This window comes from Scyliorhinus canicula, chromosome 21 (genome assembly GCF_902713615.1).
Source record: "Scyliorhinus canicula chromosome 21, sScyCan1.1, whole genome shotgun sequence".
Taxonomy (NCBI): domain Eukaryota; kingdom Metazoa; phylum Chordata; class Chondrichthyes; order Carcharhiniformes; family Scyliorhinidae; genus Scyliorhinus; species Scyliorhinus canicula.
In genome coordinates, this window is record NC_052166.1 from 37,768,290 (window position 1) to 37,784,502 (window position 16,213).

The following is a 16,213-nucleotide window of genomic DNA, read 5'->3' on the forward strand; positions in this document are numbered from 1 at the left end:
GACTTTTGCTTGGGCTGCTGAATCTCCCATTACAGGTCTAGCCACAATGGGAGCTGGAAAATCCTGGCCTCTATTTCTCTTCCCTCAGATGCTGCCAAACCTGCTAAGTTTTCCAACACATTTTGTTTTCAATGCATTTCCCCAGCACGTGCTGTATTTTGCTTTTGTGCTAAATCAGAGCACTATGTAAGCATATCACTAAGACTTCATAGATCTTTACAGGGACACTCTGAATTGTACCAGCAGAATATCTGATCCATGTAAATCTACTTTCAGTATGTTCAATAACCATGTGAATCAATTGAGGGGCTTAGTTGTAATTTTGGCCTGCAGATTGTATATCATTATTGTCTTGAAGATATTGTCACATATCAGACTCACATGCTCAGCAAAACGAGGAATGAGGTTGGATAAAGAAACAATCAGAGGATTGAATAAAACTAAGATAATATTTCTGGTCATAACTACATCAATATTTACTGAGTGAAAATATTTTCAATTGAAATGAGTAGGACTGATGGAAAGTGTATGAATTTTGTCACATTTGCAGTTAATAGCACTCACACTCCTTGGGCTACAGAGAGATTAAATAATGCCAGCGTTTATATTTGGTCCTGTGAAGCCACATTGTGTTTAGGATGGGAAATTTTAAAATTTTCACCCTTGTTCTCACCAGCAGGGGCTGGTTTAGCACAGTGGACTAAACACCTGGCTTAAAATGCAGAACAACGCCAGCAGCGCAGGTTCAATTCCCGTACTGGCCTCCCCGAACAGGCGCCAGGATGTGGATACTAGGGGCTTTTCACAGTAACTTCATTGAGGCCTACTTGTGACAATAAATGATTATTCTTATCGTTTTCAAATTCCTCCATGGCTTGGCTCCTCCCTATCTTTGTCATCACCGTCCTTTCCTCAACCCTATGCGATCTCTGCACTCCACAAATTCTGGCCTTTTATGCATTCCCCATTTCAATCTCTCCTCCATTGGTGACCATGCCTTTAGCTGCCTAGACTCTAAGCTCAGGAAGTCCCTCCCGAAATATTTTTGCCTCTGTACTTCTCTCACTCCTTTAAAGATGTTTATGTGAACCTACATTTTGATCCAGCTTTGGATGCATTATTGGATGTTTTACTATGCCAAAGGTGCTATATAAATGCAAGCTATTGTTGTTATTCTCACAGCAATGCAGTTGCAGTCTGTTATTTGTGCATATATATATGTGACACGTTGAGGTGGTAGCCTAGATGTATTGTGGCTCAACTAGTCATTCTGTAACCCAGGGATAATGCTCTCAGCAAGTGGGTTCAACGTGGATGCTCCTTCCCCCACAGCAGAAACATAAGCAGGGGAATCTGGTTAAGAAGGTCATGCATTGCTGGTCTGAGGCAACAGAAGAGTTCCTACACGACTGCTTGGAGTCAGTGGACTGGTCCATATTCAAGAACTCAGCGGCCAACCTAAATCTGTATGCCACGACCATCACAGACTTCATTAGCAAGTGTGTAGAAGATTACATGCCAAAGAAGGTAGTAGGTATGTTCCCCAACCCAAAACCATGGTTTATTTGGGAGAATCACTGAGGCGACCCTGACCTATACAAGAAATCCAGGTATGACCTCCGGGTACGTTAGTCACAGAGTAACAACACATACTTTTGTCGGTTGTGACAAGGCTACAGAGAAAGCCAGGTAGAATCTCCGGTAGCAGTTCACCCCTCCCTGATGAACACAATGCATTCTATGTTCGTTTCGAGCAGGAAACAAACAAACAGTTGTCAGCTGCCCCAACACACCCAAACCCACCGTCACAGCTTCCAAAGTCAGATCGGCCTTCTTGAAAGTGAACTCTTGGAAAGCAACGGATCCTGACGGAGCCCATGGTCGTGCACTCAGATCTTGCACAGACCAACTGGCAGGTACGTTTGTGGACATCTTCAATCTCTTCCTACTCTGTTCCAAGGCTCCCACCTGCTTCAAGAAGACCACCATCATACCGGTGCCAAAGAAGAACCAGGCAACGTGCCGTAATGACTAGCATCCGGTGGCCTTGACATTTATCATTATGAAGTGTTTTGAGAGGTTGGTCATGAGGAACATCAACTTCATACTCCCAGAATGCCTTGACCCACTGCAATTCACATACCGCCACAACTGGCCCACAGCAGACGCCACCTCACTGGTCTACATTCATCCCTGGAGCATGTCGACAACAAGGACTCCTACGTCAGACCACTATTCATTGATTACAGCTCCACCTTCAACACCATAATCCCAACCACGTTCACATCAAAACTCCAAAACCTAGGACTTGGCTCCTCCCTCTGCAACTGGATCCTTGACTTCCTGACACATAAACCACAATCATTAAGGAGAAACAACAACACCCCCTCCATGATAGTCCTCAATACCGGATCCCGCTAAGCTGCATATTTATATCCCCATTACACACACAATTGTGTGGCAGAATTTGGCTCCTACTCCACCCACAGGTTTGCTGATGACGTGACCATAGTGGGTTGGATCTCGAACAACAATGAGTCACAGTACAGGAGGGAGACATTAATTCTAGTGGCATGGTTTAACGACATCAATCTCTCCCTCAATGTCAGCAAAACTAAGGAGCTAGTCTTTTGACTTAAGGAAGCAAAGTATCGTACAGACCCCTGTTTGCATCAATGGTGCCAAGGTGGAGATAGTTGGCAGTTTCAAATTCCTTGGTGTGCACATCAAAAACAATCTTTCCTAGTCCACCCATGCTGATGCCACAACCAAGAAAGCACAACTGCGCCTATATGTCCTCAGGAAACTAAGGAAATTCAGCAAGTCCTCATTGACTCTTATTAATTTTTACAGATGCATCCTTTCTGGCTGCATCACAGCCTGATATAGCAACTGCTTGGCCCAAGACTGTAAGGAACTACAGAGAGTCGTGAACCAGCCAGTCCACCACACGAACCTGCGTCCCATCCATTGACTCCATCTACCCGCTGCCTTGGAAAGTAGCAGCATAATCAAAGATCTCTCCAACCCAGGTTATTCTCTCTTCCAACCTCTTCCACCGGGTAGCAGATACAAAAGTCTGAGAACACACACCAATAGGTTCAAAAACCTATTCTTCCCCACTGTTACCGGACTCCTGAATGACTCTCTTCTGGACGGAACTGATCTCTCCACACATCTTCTCTAATGAGTAGTACTACACTCCGTATGCGTCACCCGATATCTGTGTTTATGTATTTACATTGTCTATTTATCGTATGTCCTATGTTTTTTCACGTGTGGAACGAACTGTCTGGACTGCACGCAGAACAATACTTTTCACTGTACCTCGGTACCTGTGACAATAAATCAAATCCAAATCCCATGGCAGCTGGTGCAATTTTAATTCAATAAGAATCTGGAATTAAAAGTCTAATGATGACCATGAAACTATTGTCGATTGTTGTAAAAACCCATCTACACTGGCGCTTTAGGGAAGGAAATCTGCCATCCTTGCCTGGTGTGGCCTACACGTGACCCCAGGCCTACAGCAATGTGGCTGACTCTGAATTGCCCTCTGAAATGGCCAAGCAAGCCCCTCTGTTTGAGGGCAACTATGGATAGGCAATAAATGCTGGCCTATCCAGCGATGCCCATATCCTGTAAATGAATGAAAATAACTGGCTGATATCATACAGGGCATCATAAGCAAATAAATATTATTGAAGCACATAAATATAATTAAAGCATAGTTATAGTTAATGCTATAATAAAATTAATAGTTAATAAAAGTAGTTATATACTGAAAGCAGTGGACCAGGTTATTAACTATTAATTGCAACTTTAAAAGTTAGTTTTGAATAATTGCAGGGACAGAATACATTTCCAAGTGAAATGAAATGAAATGAAAATCGCTTATTGTCACGAGTAGGCTTCAAATGAAGTTACTGTGAAAAGCCCCTAGTCACCACATTCCGGCGCCTGTTCGGGGAGGCTGTTACGGGAATCAAACCATGCTGCTGGCCTGCTTGGTCTGCTTTCAAAGCCAGCGATTTAGCCCTGTGCTAAACAGCCAAATTAATGACTACAGCCAGAATCTTCTGGTATGCGCAGAAGTGGGAGTGATTTCCACCGGGACACGTGACGCCGGACCACGTGTGTTCTTGCACTTTTCAACTCATTAAATATGGGTCAGCGAGGGGCTCCTTGACACTCACAGCAAGGGCAGACAGGAAATCAGTGTCCCTACCATTAACTCATGGGGTTGAAGTTCTGGGCACCTTATTTAGACGACATCAAGACAGCCTGCACTATCCCCTCCATGGTTACCTGGCCGCTGCTCCACCCTTCCCTGTTAGCTCTACCCTCCCCCTTCCTTGGTCATCCTCCATGCTACTTGCTCTGCCAACCATCCCGTCTCAAGCATACGCTGGCATTTATAGACCCCCCCTCTCCCCCCCACCTTGAAGATGACAATGCAGCGGCAACACTCCCTTAATCGTGGAAGATGTCCACCTTGCCAGGTGCCTCCCTTCACTGTGCAGTCGACAGAGTGAACACTCTAATTTCTCGCTTGTGGGGAACCTATTTTGGAGGGGAAACTTAATTCTGGTGAGGTGGTCTTTCAATGCAGGCTAATGCATGTAAAAGGACTTTCCGACTTTCTTCATTGGGAAACTCGACCCACCTGCCTGTGAACATAATTGCTAAAGTTCATCACCTGAGGAAGGAGCAGTGCTCCGAAAGCTAGTGATTCGGAACAAACCTGTTGGACTTTAACATGGTGCTGTAAGACTTCTTACTGTAATTATTTGATAAGATCATGCTTGATCAGGGCAGCACGGTGGCACAGTGGGTTAGCCCTGCTGTCTCACTGCGCCGAGGTCCCAGGTTCGATCCTGGCTCTGGGTCACTGTCCGTGTGGAGTTTGCATATTCTCCCTGTGTTTGCATGGGCTTCGCCCCCACAACCCAAAAATGTGCAGGCTAGGTGGATTGGCCACGCTAAATTGCCCCTTAATTTGGAAACAAATGAATTGGGTACTCTAAATTTACAGACAAAAAAAAAAAATCATGCTTGATCTAATTCTGGCCTCAATTCTACTTTTCTGTCTATTACCTATATCCATTGACTCCCCTGTCCATCAACAATCTACCTAACTCAGCACGGTGGCACAGTGGTTGGCACTGCTGTCTCACAGCGCCAAGAACCCATCCTTGGGTGACTGTCTGTGTGGAGTTTGTACGTTCTCCCGTGTCCACTTGGGTTTCCTCCCGGTGCTCCAGTTTCCTCCCACAGCCCAAAGATGTGCAGGTTAGGTGGATTGGCCATGCAAAAATTGCCCTTGGTGTCCAAAAATGTGGTACACGGATAGGGCGGGGAAATGGGCCTCGGTAGAGTGCTCTTTCGAAGGGTTGGTGCAGAAATGAGGGGCCGAATGGTCTCCTCCTGCCCCCTAGAGGGATTCTATGGAACAAACCATTTAACTGCTTAACTGAGCCTGAAAAATATTCAATGACCCTGAGGAAGAGAATTCCATAGATCAAAGACTACGATTTAATGCTGTACTTAATTCTAAGAAATGACAGGGTGGTACACTTAGAGATATTTGCCTTGAGTCTATGTTCATAATTCCATGCACAATTTTATCTTATTATATTCATTTGAATCATATGGAGGTCATTTCAGCTACTGAGCCCATGTCAGCTCTCTGTAGAGTAAGTCGCTCGGCTCCATTTCCATCGCATACCCATCCAATTTCCTTTCCTAATCATTGATTGTCTCCACTTTCACCGCCCTCATAAGTTATGAGTTCCAGGTCATTGCTACTTACTGTGTTAAAAAAGGTTCTTCCTGAAAGAGTTTGGAGCCTTCTCGGGCTACAAACTCAACATGAGCAAAAGTGAGATCTTCCCAGTACACCCGCAAGGGGGGGGGGGGGGGGGGGGGGCAGCACTAAAGGGGCTGCCGTTCAATCAAGCCCGACATAAATTCCGCTACCTGGGGATCCAAATAGCCCATGACTGGAAAGGGATCCACAAATGGAACCTCACCAGCCTGACGGAGGAAGTTAAAAAGGACCTGCAAAGATGGAACACACTCCCGCTCTCCCTCGCGGGGAGAGTTCAGACGATCAAAATGAACGTACTGCCCAGGTTCCTCTTCCTGTTTAGATCCATTCCGATCTACATCCCCAAGGCCTTTTTCAAAGCGCTGGACAAACTCATCATGGCGTTCGTATGGGGGGGGTAAAAATGCTAGGATCCCAAAGAAGGTCTTACAAAAAACAAAAACCAGGGGAGGGCTAGCCCTCCCGAATCTACAATTCTACCACTGGGCAGCAACAGCCGAGCGAGTAAGGGGATGGATCCAGGAGCCAGAGGCTGAGTGGGTGCCTGCGGAGGAGGCCTCCTGCATGGGAACCTCCCTCCGGGCCCTCGCCACGGCAGCACTCCCATCCCCACCCAAAAAACACTCCAGCAGCCCAGTGGTGACAGCCACCCTCCAATCCTGGAACCAACTGCGGCAGCAACTTGGCCTGACCAAAATGTCGAACAGGGCTCCCATCTGCAACAACCATAGGTTCACACCAGCACTGACTGACGCCACCTTCAAAAGGTGGAGGCAGGACGGGGGGACACTGACAGTCAGGGACCTATACACGGACGACAGGATCGCAACACTGGACGAACTGACAGAGAAATTTCAGCTAGCTGGGGGGAACGAGCTACGGTACCTGCAGCTCAAAAACTTCCTACGAAAGGAGACAAGGACGTACCCACAACCGCCACGACAGACACTACTGGAAGACCTACTGGACGCAAGTATCCTAGAGAAAAGGAACTGTAGTGACATGTATGACCGACTGGTAGATAGGGACGACACCGTACTGGACGCAACAAGAAGGAAATGGGAGGACGACCTGGGGATGGAGATAGGGTGGGGACTCTGGAGTGAAGCACTGCATAGGGTCAACTCCACCTCCACGTGCGCAAGGCTCAGCCTGACGCAACTAAAAGTGGTACATAGAGCCCACTTAACAAGAACCCGTATGAGTAGGTTCTTCCCGGAGGTGGAAGACATATGTGAACGGTGCCAAAGAGGCCCGGCCAACCACGCCCACATGTTCTGGTCTTGCCCCAGACTCGTGGAGTACTGGACAGCCTTCTTCGAGGTTATGTCCAAAGTGGTGGGAGTGAGGGTGGAGCCATGCCCGATAGTGGCGGTCTTCGGGGTTTCAGAACAGCCAGATCTATTCCTGGGGAGGAGGGTGGACGCCCTTGCCTTTGCCTCCCTGATCGCCCGCCGTAGAATCCTGTTTGGCTGGCGGTCAGCAGCACCGCCCAGAGCTGCGGACTGGCTGTCCGACCTCTTGGAATCTCTCCAAATGGAGAAAATCAAATTTGCCATCCGAGGGTCGGACGACGGCTTCCACAGAACGTGGGAGCCATTCATGCAACTGTTCCGGGACCTATTTGTGGCCAATGTACAAGAGGAAGAATAGTCGGGGGAAGGTAGCGGGAGGGGGGGGGGGGGGCTACAGGTTCAGTACGGGGGTTCGATGGCTAGCTAAGGCCCAAAACCAAACTAAATAAACATGTTGGGGGGGGGGGGGGGGGGGCGGGCGCAGTTACTACTACGAAGATGCTTACCTGTAAATATGTATGTTAATTTTTGCGTGTTTGTTTGTTTTTTTTGTTTTTTTTCTCTCCTAACAATTTGTAATTTGTTCAATATAAAATATGAAAACTGAATAAAAACATTTATAAAAAAAAAAGGTTCTTCCTTACACCCCTCCTGTATCTCTTGCCTCAAACCGTAAATCTGTGTCCCCAATTCCTTGTACTATCAGCCAATGGGAACAGCATTTCTTTGTCTACCTGACCTAACTCTGTCATTATCTTATATACCTCTTTCAAATCTCCTCCTTTGCTCCAAGGAAAACAATGGTAGCTTCTCCAACCTAGCTTTGTTGCTAAAATTCCTCATTTCTACAATCATTTCAGTAAATCCTGTCGCGGACTCTCATATCCTTCCTAAAGTGTGGTGACCAGAGTTGGACACAATGCTCTTGTTCTGACCCAACCAGAGTTTCGTAAAGGTTCATCATGACTTCCCTGCTTTTGTGAATACATACATGCACAATTTGTTTTTAAAAATAAAAATCGATTTGCAAGCTATAAGAAGAGCTATTTGCCAGAAGTTGGTCTCCCTGACGATGAATGCAGTTACTTCCACCTTTCCAGTTACTTGGCTGCTGAAACGTGGTGTCCTGACGTGAGCCCCAGACTGAATGGTTTCAATGGGCAGTTGGCGATGTGGGAAGCAGCTCATCGCACAGGATATTTTAAATATGGTGAATATGGCAGACCCAAAGTGGACCCTTTTGTTAAAATTTTGAGTGAAAATAGTGGGGCTACCTTATTTTGTTGGAGGATAGAGCCTTATCTATGGGTATCCCTTAATCACTACTTTTTTCTGTATAAGAATTGGTTCTCTAATTGGACAAGCAGTGTTTAATAGACACAAGGGGGCAAGGGAGGCAATGTCTTGACAATTAAAATGATAGGTGAAAGTGACTATTGGCTTGGAGCAAATTCAGTTGTATGGATTCCCTGGATCCTGGGGAGTCCAGTTGTATCAGTAGTTCACATCAGCAGATTCTACAACACTAGAATGGTTCAAATTTAGTGTGAGCCTGTTTAAAAAAAATGTTTTTAGGGCAATATCATAGAATCATAGAATTCCTGGTGCAGAAGGAGGCCATTGGGCCCATCGAGTCTGCACTGACCCTTTTGAAAGACCCTTGGCCCAAACTCCACCCTATACCCGTAACCGCGCCCCCCCCCCCCGCTGGCAATTTATCATGGCCAATTCACCCAACCTGCACCTCTTTGGACTTGTGGGAGGAACACGCGGAGGAAACCCACACAGATAAGGGGAGAAAGTGAAAACTCCACACAGACAGTCACCCGAGGTCGGAATTGAACCCAGGTCCCTGGCACTGTGAGGCAGCAGTGCTAACCACTGTGCCACCGTGCCGCCCCTGTTTCAAGTTGTGCTACTGGCTGACTGGGAATGCTGGAAAATCCATCCCAGGAGGGCACAGTGCCTGCGCACAAGCTTACTAATGTTACTGAGTGAACGTAGTGTCAGTGCGCTTCCTGACACTGCCGACACTGAGCCTATTCATTGATTTCAATGGTTCACATTCACTTGCCAAAATGATATTCAACTTGCTGCAGATGGACCTTTTCACCAGAAAATCATTTTCCAAAACAAAAAATTAGCTTAAGAAATGTGAACTGTGAGATACAGTGTGTGGGAGACTTTTCTTGATAGGACTTTGACTTAACGTAACCTTTGCTTACATGTAATTTTTTTGTGCTTGAGAATCTAGTGAAGATGCCGAACGATTTGAATGGCTTACCTCTCGGTCTTGGAATAGGGTTTTTAAAGTTACTGTCAGCCATATGATGTTTGCCATTATTGTTAGTTTTGCAAACTGTGTTGGTGTTGAGCTTTGAGCAGCAGTTGTACAGTGGAACTGGTTCAATGATTACCAGCTCAGCACCTTTGGACTGGAAAGCTCCCAGGTAGGTTTGTTTTTTGGACATCTGGTGCTGTGCCAATTTCCTGGATAGTAAACTTTAAGTTGTGGAATTTTAGTGCAATTTTAAATGCACCTTAAGCGAGAAAATAGTTGCTGTTGCGATTATGGCACTGATTAACGGTGCCACAAACTGTCTTCCAAATAGTGATCAGAAGAACCTGAGAAATACTTTGGGCGCGATCCTCCGGAACGATTTCTAAGTGTGGGAGCGAGCAGGCACTGCTGCGTGCTTCCCGGCGTTCGGCCCAGCGAGGTTGGCAACGCCATTCAATGTTAATTTGTTCACTTAACGAGGCCCCACGGGCTTCTCGCCGCAAATGAAGGCTCGCCAGCCGATTCGCTGGGACCAAGCTCGCCAGCCCCCCCCCCCCCCCCCCCCCCCCCCCCTGCGAACCAGGTTAAACAGCACTTAAACAGCATTTGCATAGCAAACCCCACTCAGCTCGCTGCCAAGGCGCCGAGACGACCCGCTCAAGGATTCAGGATGCAGACCTGGGGAGACTCTGGTGGATGCGGTGGAGGCCAAGATGGATGTCCTGTTTCCCCGAGGGTCCTGAGGGCAGCCAGTGGCCCAGTGGTAAGCGGTGGTGGCGGTGGTAAGCTCGGAGTGTAACCAGGAGCACTGCCCTCCAGTGTTGAAGGAGATCAATGACCTACACCGGACAATGGGTGAATTGTCACCAATGCCCCCCCCCCCTCCCTCTTCGAGACCTGTCTGCCCACGCGAGAATCCACCCTCCCAACTCCCCATGCGGCCCCAACCATCCAATCACCCACTTCTCCCTTCAACCCCCCCACCCTTCCATCATACCACCCCACCCCATCCTCCACCCCCATCACTGTGAACAATGCGTATGGCTAATGATGTCCTGTCTGTATCTTTGCAGGAGAAGCTCTCCTACAATCGCCAGCAGAAGGCCCAGACTGGCGGAGACATGCCAGACATACGGATCCTCACTACCTTCAAGGAACGGGCCCTGGGGGTGACTGGGGTGGCCGAGGCCAGAGTGGTCACCAACGTGGAGGTTGACAGAAGCCACAGAGGTGAGGACCCACCGGCTCCAGCCAAAGGACCTGTCAAACGTGAATTGTTATTGCCGTGTTGACTGACCCAACCCTCCCACTGACCACATGTCCATTCTCCCGCAGGTCCTCCCTGGAGAACACTTTCGAGGAGAGCTCAAGGATGTCACGATTGATGCGTCACAGTTGTCATCCTCATTCTCCGCCAGTGCAGAGACACAAACTTCAGTGGGAAACATTAGTGCTCAGGGGCACAATCTGTGAGCTCCACACTGTTGCTGCTGCACTTCTAGTGGAGGCAGGAACCCCAGCCGAGACAGCAATCGGAGTTCTGCTGGATTCCAGGTCCCAGCTGGGTCCCAGCCTGATGCTGAGCCTCTGATACAGGGTTAGCCGGAGCTGATAGAGACGTTAAGGTTCTGTCGAGACATTCAGAGGGAGATGTCAGTGTCACTCCAGCAGGTCCATAGCTGATTGAAGGAGTCCCAGAGGCTACGAGCACTGGAGATGGCGCTGGCAATGAATGGCACCGAGGCCAACACTGCTAGTTACCGCAGTGGAGAGCCTGCTGCACAATGTCGGCAGCATGAGTGAAGGTGTCCAAGACGTCGCGCAGTGGGTGACGGCCATGGCTGATGTTCTTGGCAGAATGTCCGACTCACTGGGGGATGTGACCCAGTACCAGGCTTGACCTTGATGAGGTTCTGCGGGACATGTCCCGCTCTCATTTAGGAATGTCCGAGGTGCTTCGGAGCTTGTCCCGGTCGCAGGTGGGCATTGCTGAGGCACTGCAGAGCAGGGACCAATTACTGAGGGGCATCGCCGAGGAACACCTTGGTGCAGACATTGGGGAGCAATCAGGGCCGGCAGAGCCAGATGATGCAGGGGCTGCTGGGGCTCGAACGAGCTGCGCCTCCATCCTGAGGTGAATTCCGGGGTCCTATGGGCACTGAGCGGGAGGAGGGACGCTGGGCGCCAACCTGGGCCTGTCCCATGGTTGCTACCAGCTCACCCGAGTTCTGATGAGGGCGCGTCTCAAGGTCAGTACACAGGCCAGGGCAGCACAGCTGTGCATGTGCCGTTGACGAGTAAGCCAGGACCCGGCCAGAAGGCCACAGGACGAGTGTTAGCAGCTGGCTGCCTCCACCCCAGATATGCATCCTAGACACAGCGGTAGGGCAAGGAAGATTAAGCACATTGAGGATCACTGAGGGCACCAGGGGAGGAGGGAGGGTGAGAGGGTTAGGTAGTGTGAGAAGGAGTTGGACACTTGGGACACATTAAAAATCCTTGAGCGGGGGCAGCACAGTGGCGCAGTGGTTAGCATTGCTGCCTACGGCTCCGAGGTCCCAGGTTCGATCCCGGCCTTGGGTCACTGTCCGTGTGGAGTTTGCACATTCTCCCTGTGTCTGCGTGGGTTTCACCCCCACAACCCAAAGATGTGCAGGATAGGTAGATTGGCCATGCTAAATTTCCCCTTAATTGGAAAAAATAATTGGGTACTCTAAATTAAAAAAAAAAAATCCTTGAGCGCAACCAGTATGATGCCAATGTCACTTTCCTCTGCTACGCAGGCTAACCTCTGAACCCTTGGCCCACCTGTCCAGGCATTTCTCCCTTCCCGGGCACACCGTGTGCAGTTGATGGGTGTGAGTGAGCACTCAGCAGCCAGGCAGGGGTTAGACTGTGGTACAGATTAAGGAGTACTGGCGCTCAGCTCTCTGGGGTTACCATCACCCCCCTGCCCACGAGAGTGACCCATTGATGGTGCCGGCCCAGTCCCAACACCCTGGACTGATGTTACATATACCCTGGGAGGGTGGGAAATAGGAGTGGGGGTGTAGGTAAAGTATCGATGATGGATCCGGCATGTCCAATGCGAAGCGGGCAAGTATGAGGGCCTCCCTGGCCCTCCGGGCTTGCCGGACCCTCACCGCTGCTGCCTGTCCTGCAGCCTCCGGTTGGTCCTCCGGTTCCTCCTTGGGATCGTCCTCCAGCCACTGCTGGTCCGGTGCCTCCTCATCATTCTCGTCCTCCTCCTCCTCCTTGGTGGGCACATGGTCCTCATCCCCAACCTCCAGCTCACCATTCCGCTGCTGTGCCAGGCTGTGGAGGATACAGCAGACCACCACAGAGGGTGTTCCTCTGAGGGGGGGGTATGCACGATAAGGCAGCAGCGGAGCAGTCAAAACATTGGAACCGCATTTTGAGCAGACCGATGCATCGCTCAATGGCAGCCCGGTTGGCCACAAGGGCCTTGTTGTAACGGGTCTCCGCCTCGGTCTCCGGTCTCCATACTGCCATCATTAACCAAGTCCTCAGCGGGTGGCCCTAATTCCCCAAGAGACTAATGCCCACCGCCCATTTGGGGTAGTCCTCGAAGAGGCTGGGGTTGACCGACTGCCCCAGGATGTAACTTCATGGACGCTCTCCGGGAAATGTGCACACACGCGCATGGTCTTCATGTGGTGGTCACACTCGAGCTGTATGTTCAAGAACCCCTTCCTGTTAATGTAGGGCACTCCCAGATGGCCCAGTGAGTGCGGGGCGACATGCGTTCAGACTATCAGCCTGGGTCTTCCCAGCGGTGGTGGAGAATCCTGCTACCCGGGCATTCTGTTGGGCTTGATCCATGTCAAAGTTGATATTGTTTTCTGCCCGGGCAAACAGGCCATCCGTGACCTGTCAGATGCACCTGTGGGCTGTGGCCTGCAAGATGCTACACAGGTCTCCGCTCGAGCCCTGGAATCATCCTGAGGTATAAATGTTCAGAGCTGCGGTGACCTTGATGGCCACTGGGAGCGGGTGTCCTCCTCCTCCACGTGGTACCAAGTCCACGAGGACATGGCACAGACGCCGCATCGTCCCCTTGTTGAGGTGGAGCCTCCTGCGGCTAGCGTTGTCCATTATCTGCTCAAACGACCAACGATACCTCGACACCCTGAGCAGTAGCGGGCAACCCATTCTGTGTCCCTCCCTGGCATGATGATGGCTGGGTCCTCAGGGCGTGGGGTGGAGTCCGGCACATGGGCTACTGCTTCGAGCATCTGCTGATGCTGCTGCTGCCGCCTTCTCTGGTGTCTGGTCGCCTGGCCTAGCAGCAGCACCATGACCGGAGGAAGGGTGAGTGCAATGTGGAAGGGATCAGCGCTCAGTCAGGTGATGTTGGGGCACTGGGGCAAGTTCTGCAGGGTCCAAAATACCGACCATACCGTTGAATATCTGTAAGGCATTAGGAGAGGGGGTTAGACTGACAAACAGCGGTGGCTACCACCCCGGGACCCTCCATTTCCCCCCCCCGCCCCTCTCTGGAACGCCCTGCCCATGAACTCCCGGCCACAGTAGGCCCCACTCATTGGACCCCAGAACCTGTACCCGAGACACCCGCTGATAACATCACCCGACTGAGCGCTGACCCCTTCCACATTGCACTCACCCTTCCTCCGGCCATGCACATGTCCTATCCCCTGGGTGTTTGGATTTTGGCTGCTGCGAGTGTGGTGTTGCCTCCCGCATGTTTCAGGCACAGTGTCCAGACATCGCGGCCTGATTGAGATGCTAGGTAATGAATCCCACATGCTACATTCATGGGAATCCACTTGCATTGTGTGAAGTGCTTGCTTAACCACGATTGCCAATTAGCTATAGACTTCAGCCGCAAGGCCAGAGACCTCGGCAGATGGTGGTCGGTGTGGTAGACAGGCAGGGACAAGGTTTGCCCCTGAACGGGTACACATGATCCAGGGGTTAGCATGGTGGTGCTGCGCACGTTTGCCTCCCTTGCGCCTCCCCCCATCCTCCTATGGCGGCCCACTCCTGTGGAGGGTCCCTCCCCCCCAGCCGGGGTTCCCCCTCCCACTTCCCTACCCTCACCCAAGGGTCCCCCATGCTCTGCAAGCCCAGACCCCCAGGCTCTTTGCCATGTAAAGATGGCTACTCACCTCCACGGATGCCCTTCCATCAGGTTCACGTTTTCAAGGAGTATTAATCAGTGCCAGCGTGAGCACATGCTGGAGAGGCCACTGACTGACTGGATGCCATTGGATATAGGGTCGCTCCCGTTAATTATATTGAAATAGGGCTTAAGTGGCAATAATTGGTTTCTCGCCATGCTACGGCGAGATCCCGAATTCGCCTACGCGAGCGGGACAATTGCAGCGCAAACAATTTGGCAGCGAGAGTGTAACGAGGCCAGAGAATCACACCCACTATCTACAACCTTTGTTCTTTCAATTAGTCATTTCTTTATTTCTCAGGCTCCCCAATTACTATCTGCTCCCTGTTGTGATATAATGATATGATACCTTGTGCTCATTTACTGTACGAGACACAAGGCTCCAATTGATCACAAGAGTAAACACATTGTGAGTCCATTTATTAAGACTAGATACATATGAACAGTTATACAGAGGTATAAAGCTCAAAGGTATCAGGGCTGTGTGTGTCTGCTCTGCTCAAAGCACAAGTGAAACTAAGACTGAATCACATGACACATTTCCCATCTAGTGATGTCATATCCCTTAAAGGCGTATTACAGCACTACCCTCGAATTTTCATTTGATTGCACAGCTTAAAATTGGCCTCCTGACTGCAGCAACTTGAGGTTGACTTCTTTTCTTTTTTAAAAATAAAACATTTTATTCAGGCATTTGTGATTTTGTCATGTGTGCCCGGTGGACCACCTTCAATTGTATCAGGCTGAGCCTGGCACATGATGAGGACGTATTGACTCTACTCAGAGCATCCTCCCACAGATCTGCCTTACCCAACTCATCTTCCCACTTATGCTTTACCTCCCCTACCTGGGCTCCCTCCCACTCCATGAGCTCTTTATAAATGTTCGAGACCTTCCCCTCCCCCACTCCCCTTTTCAAAACTACCTTATCCTATATCCCCTGGGGCAGTGGAAGCAGAAAAGTCAAAACCTGCCTCCCTACAAAGTCCCTCACCTGCAGATAACGAAACCCATTCCCCCCTGGCAGTTCAAATTCCTCCTCTAATCCTCCAAACATGGAAAGCTCCCATCAACAAACAGGTCCCCCAGCCGCTCAATCCCAGCTCTCTGCCACTTCCAAAACCCGCCATCCAACCTCCCCGGCGCAAACTGGTGCTTCCCACAAGTTGGAGCCCACACAGACGCTCCCTCCAGTCCCATATGTTTCTGCCACTGTCCCCATACCCTCAGAGCCACCACCACCACCGGTCTTGGGGAATACCGAGCCGGCGAGAACAGCAGAGTTACCAGTGCCTCTACACTTGTGCCCCTACATGATGCCGCCTCCACCCGCTCCCCCATACGGACCCCTCCCCCATTACCCACTTCCTAATTAAGGCTACATTTGCCGCCCAGTATTAGTTCCTAAAATTCGATCAGGCCAACTGCCCCCCACCCCCCCCACAACCTTGACTCCGCTCCAACAGCACCTTTCTTACTCGCGGGGTTTTACCTGCCCATACGAATCCAGAGATCACTGCATTGATCCTTTTAAAAAAGGCTTTTGGGATAAAAATGGGGAGACACTTGAAAATAAACAAAAGTCTCGGGAGAACCGTCATCTTTATGGTCTGTACCCTCCCTCGACTGTGACAATGGGAGCA

The 16,213-nt window shown here is 50.0% G+C and overlaps 1 protein-coding gene across 5 annotated transcripts in view; it reads left to right on the plus strand.

Annotated features, from left to right (window-relative positions):
- Positions 1 to 16,213, plus strand: part of LOC119955959 (syntaxin-binding protein 1) — a 134,543-nt gene that overhangs the window by 17,659 nt on the left and 100,671 nt on the right. The window lies entirely within an intron of this gene.